Source organism: Amblyomma mixtum, chromosome 1 (genome assembly GCF_055824585.1).
Source record: "Amblyomma mixtum isolate Tamu chromosome 1, ASM5582458v1, whole genome shotgun sequence".
Taxonomy (NCBI): Eukaryota; Metazoa; Arthropoda; class Arachnida; order Ixodida; family Ixodidae; genus Amblyomma; species Amblyomma mixtum.
In genome coordinates, this window is record NC_143012.1 from 170,315,240 (window position 1) to 170,320,851 (window position 5,612).

Sequence of the window (5,612 nt, forward strand, 5' to 3'; positions counted from 1 at the left end):
GCTCTACAGCTCGGATGGTCTGCCATCGACGTGCTTCTGGAGAAGTGTGACTAGGCCTCCATAGCTGACTTCTCCGGGTGGTCTAGGATCGAAGTGCTTCAGGAAAAGTGTGACTATAGGTATCCATAGCTGACTTCTCCGGGAGTCTTCGGTGTGACCAGCACGCGAACAGTCTTGAAGGTGTCGGTCCGCATAGCGTCAAGAGGAGCGCGCGCTTCTTTGCTTCGTCGGAGACATCGTTTGCCACGAGGTAGAATGTGAGGCGCTGAATCCACGAAAAGGCTCGATGCCACCGTGTAGTCCTCCAGTAGCCATCGGCGACACTTCGAACTGCGTACGTTCTACATCCCACTTCTCGTCGCCAGTGTTAATGATTGTGTTGGTGCGGGGCGTGGGAGCCCCGCATGCGAGGAACCTCTCAAAGCAGTTGCTGGGTGGAGACTGGGGGTTTATTACCGTAGAGGGAGAGAGAGAGAGGGAGGGAGAGTGTACAAGAAAGCACTTTCGCCGCTGTGGGAATGCAGACGGTCACGGCAAGGAAATGGGGAATGCGCCAGTCGACGGGGCCGTGGGGATCAGACGTCGTCGGGGGAGACAGACGCCTGCCTGCTTTTGTGGGGAATGGCCGGCCCGCGCTTGTTTCTTGGAAGCGGGCGGCGGGTATGCGCGGAGGAGGCAAGGGCTGCTGGAGCGGCCTTGAGTCGCAAAGGTCGACGAACACGACAATATGCTTCTGATACCTCTCTAGTCAATTGATTAGGATGCCTGAAAAGAACAATTGTTTTATCAAGTAAAGGCTTACAGCCCCTGCATTCCATACAGTGCTTGGCAAGATTCGAAAAAGGCGGTTTACCCAACGACAAGTTGTGCTCTTGTAAGCGAACATTCATGCAACGGCCAGTTTGACCGACATACATGCGCCCACAAGACAGCGGAATCTGGTACACTACACCTTTTGCGCATTTTTGTACCGGTTTACATGGTTTACATTGCACACCTTCCGCTTATCACGAACAGCACAACCAGAGCGCTTGTCAACCCTGGCACAAATACTGCCAACTTTTTTCGGGGCTGAAAAAGTTACGTCCACACTATATCTCTTGCCCACATTTTTTAGTTGATGTTAAAAGCGGTGAACATGTGGAAGAACCACTACCTTCTTTTTATTCCCTTCATCTGCACTCCTAGGTGATGGCCTGTTGATATCCTTAATTCTTTTTAACACCTTACTGCAGGCAAGATTCAAGGGATTATCTGGAAAACCAGCCATACATATGATAGTTTCGCTCAGGAAGTAAATAGATTAGGATTGGCTGGTTTTCCAGATAATCTCTTGAATCTTGCCTGCAGTAAGGAGTTAAAAAGAATTAAGGATATCAACAGGTCATCACCTAGGAGTGCAGATGATGGGAAGAAAAACAAGGTGCGAAATGCTCTTCTCTAGACTGCTGAACATTTATTTGGTTTTTTGCATGTTAATTTTTAGACCCACCCTTTTTGCTCTGACTGTCTAACTCATTGGTCATGCTTTGCAGTTCATGTCCTTCATATCACCAAATTCAGCAAAGTATCGAAAACAATCTTTTGCGTTATAGATAAAAAACTTTTTCGACTAAATATTCTTTCAAAAAATCTCCACTCTCTTTCGAACTCTCATATTCACCTATTCCCTGACGATTGCGTCATTTTTAGAGAAATAACCAACGATAAGGACATTACGTTACTTATATTACATTACATTACGCAATAGGGAACTTGTTCAATGACTCTTTGATGCAGCTAAATATTAACAAAAGAAAAGTCATGCGTGCATCAAGAAAAACAGCCGCCCCACATCACTAGTACATCGATAACATTTCGTTGGAATCATTCTGGTCATAAAAATGCCTCTGCATCCACATTACTTCTTATTTTAACTGGGATCTTCATACCGAGAACATAATTGAAAATTCTAATCGCATGCCTGGCTACTTACGCCGCAACTTTTTTAACGTTCGTATAATTTGGAACTTTTGCTTTATCAAACACTAATACGATCCAAACTAGAGTATGCAACACGTGTATGGCACCCTGCTCATTACAACTTAATGATCTTGAACTGGTGCAAAAAAAACTGCGTTTAATCCTTTGGTAACCACAACCGCACAGCGAGTATAACTACTATTTAGTCTAATAACTGCCTCCCACCATCATCCCGCTCTTCATGATCACCTCATCCTCGAGCCAATTTCTGTATCCCGCCGCATTGATCATGATCACAAAGTCCGAATTGTGTCATGTAACACGAAACGCTTCTCGCAGTCATTCCTGCCGCGAACCTTACGTGACCGCATCCCCCTTCTCGCAGAAGTTGCTGGCATTGAAAATTATGAGAAGTTCTGCGTAGCACTAGGTAACATTGTATATTCAGGTGCTGTTTAACATTCATGTAACCAACTGTATCTTTCTCTCAGTTTTTGTTTCTTTACCACTACCCCTTTGTAATGCTACTGACCCTGATGACATGCCGCCGCGGTGGCTCAGTGGCTATGGTGCTCGGCTGCTGACCCAAAAGACGCGGGTTCGATCCCGGCCGTGGCGGCTGGAATTTCTTTGGAGGAAAAATTCTATAGGTCCGTGTACTGTGCGATGTCAGTGCACGTTAAAGAACCCCAGGTGGTCGAAATTTCCGGAGCCTTCCACTACGGCGTCTCTCATAGCCTTAGTCGCTTTGGGACGTTAAAACCCCATAAACCAACCAGCCATGACCCTGATGAGTAACATTAATAAATAAAGCATGACATGCAAGCTTCGCACACAAAAATATTCATGCACTAATATTTTCTTCTTTCTGTGAATAACGGTTTGGAGGCAGTCTAAAGACTCATATGGCACTGACGTGAAGGTTCATTTTTCACTGTGACAAGGCTTCATACCGTAGAGCACAGGGTAGCGCTTGTCCTGCGTCGTTCTTCCGCTGTGTTTCTCATTGTAGGCGGTATTGTTTGCTTTCTCAAGTACTGTGCACGGTCTATTCACTAATCTATTTTCTAATTCATCTTTCATATTACCAATTCGAAATTCAAGCCTTCCGCAGGATTTGAAGCACCTATGCTAATATAAGCACACAGCCGATTTCAGCCCCAAGGAGCTGAGGACTCATTCTATGCATATGTAAATGTAAACAGCTAATCTATCGGTACTATTGTTACTGGCATTTTCTATTTTAAATTATTTGTTGTTCTTATATTCCGTGCCACAGTGCGGAATGTCTTAATTTTGGTTTGTATTTAGTGTAAACAGATAATGTATATCTGCCGTGAAAGTGTTGTGTACTTTCTCTTTTTCTTTACCGTAATGCGACTTTAGTGTGTATCTCTTATGTTACTTACTGTACCTTTCATGCTCTGTTAAAGTAGCAACTTGTTTTTGTTACGTTCACTACTGTAATGTAATTGTCCCTTGGGCCTTGTCAAGCTGTGTGCAAAGCTTTTAGTTCAGGGTGACCATCCAGATTTTTTAGGTAAATAAAGTGCATAGATTGATTCATTCATTGATATGCAACTTACGAATGATTGGAAAAGAGGGGAACATGTGCACGGGGCAGAAAGCGCGTGGTCTGCCAGGAAACACTGAGGTGGCCCCGAGAAGGGCCTTTAGTAAGGACGACAGCCGTATTGTGCCTATTCAGTTGGCAATGACGACACGGCATGTGCAGTCCTCATGGTTTTGCTCGAGCAGCCGAAGCAGTCATCGGACGCAACCATGACGGTCGACATCTGATGTTTTTTATTCAAAAACACAAAGGAACATAGTCGTGCTGTATGCTGTGCGATCGCCTCGTGGTTCCATTCACGGCGAACAATCGTCCGCCAACCTCGGCTCTTCAGACTGACTCAGGAAGCGACTGAAAAGAACAAAGGTGCACTGTACACAGGTTAGAACGCGACGAAACACAGCTAGGCGCTGCACTCTGTTAACCCTGCATCGAGGCCCAGCGTTGGTCTTAAAGCCTATTTCGTTAAAGCGCGATAAGCCGCTAAAGAAACAGGCACACTGCACTGGGTGAATGCTGTAGCTAGGCCAAGCGGAATTCAGAACTTCTCTAAAGCCGCACTGCACTCGATTAACCCGGCGACGAGGCCGAGCGCGAGACTGTATGCCCGCGATCTGCCAGGAAGCAATCAGGTCGCCCTGAACAAAGCCGTTTGAAGGAGCACTTCAACGTCGACATCGACCTACAGCAGAGTGGTGGCGCGGTGAGCAGTAGGCCCAGCAGTGGTCCATCTTGTACTATTTTGCTCCACACTAACGACACCGGTGCACGACGTACACCTCTCCGGCTCTTGCCCTTGAAGCCGAAGCGATGCCTGGTCCGTAGATTTTGACGAGTATCGCGACGATACAAGTTACGTTACAAGCTCCTTTACGTTCGAAGCGCCGCAGTTTGGTGACTCCTCAATGCACGAAAAAACTTGCGACAATGTAATTCAACCCTCACCTCGGGGTTGAGGATGCGCATGCCGGCAAGCGCGTCAGCGTGGTTGTCGGACGGCGGTTCAACTGGCGACGCCGGCGGTCCTCAAAGCGCAGTCTCCTGTAGTCAGCAGCCTCGTAGTGGCGGGGCAAAACTTTAAATACCAGCACGACACTAGCCACGTGCTCCTGCAGCAGCAGAACGAGGTCCTGTAATGTACAAGGCAAGTGGGTAAGCGGTACAGCACTTCATGAAGCGAAATTTGAGATGATTATCCGTCTTTTACATAAAATGTGCACCTTTATGAGGCTGGTGATTTCTCGGGGTTATCTCCGCTGTCGAGATCGTTGCCGCCAACATACAAAACGACAAAATAGATACAGAACGACAAAAGCCCGTCTGTTCAGTCATTTTAGCTAGGCTACAGAACGACAAAATCGGCGCGCCGAAAGCGCGTCTCTTCAATCATTCCAGCTAGGCTGACAGCGTCATGGCCGCCAAAGCTCAACGTGCATGTTGTCACTAACGGCGAAAGCCGCAAGCAAGAACTGCACAGAAATTTCAGCTGGCTGTCGCCGACGAGCGCACCACGCACGAACGCCATTGCTGATCACGTCTCGAAACAAACGCGGCTAGGTTCACGAAACGAATGGTGGTGGTTACTATGTAACATTCCGGGGAGAGGATACTGATCCCGGCGTATGTTGGCCAGGATCACTTTTGGGGATCAGGGGAGAGGGAAGATGTTCGGGTGACGTCCTCGGCCTTACGAGGGAGGGTCTTGTAGCCGCACTGTCGCCGCCGCAACAACAGCTCGTGGGGGGGGGGAGCCTCGGCGCACTGGGGGTGTGTGGAAGCACCGGGCTGGGGGAAGTCAGTCTTCTAGCACCTCCATCTAGCTGTGCAGGACCGTGGGAGGCGCCGAGTGTCCAGGAGGTCACAGGTCCAAGGGGGCTGCGAGTCCAGGGATCCGCAGGTCTAGAGGAGGGTGTCCAGGCCGGTCCGGGACATCTTTGCGTGCTCGATGTCGCACGAAGCGTGGCCCAGCCCCCGTGCCTGGTTCCGTGCCGAGTCTCATATATGATGTTCTGCAGATGGCTCGCAATTCGCGCGACGACCTCAAAACTGGGATGAAAGCCGTCCGCAGTAAGAACCC

General features: G+C 48.4%; 1 pseudogene; it reads right to left on the reverse strand.

The window, feature by feature from the left end:
- Window positions 1-756: 756 nt before the first annotated feature.
- Window positions 757-5,534, reverse strand: LOC149369765 (uncharacterized; annotated as a pseudogene).
- Window positions 5,535-5,612: the final 78 nt, after the last annotated feature.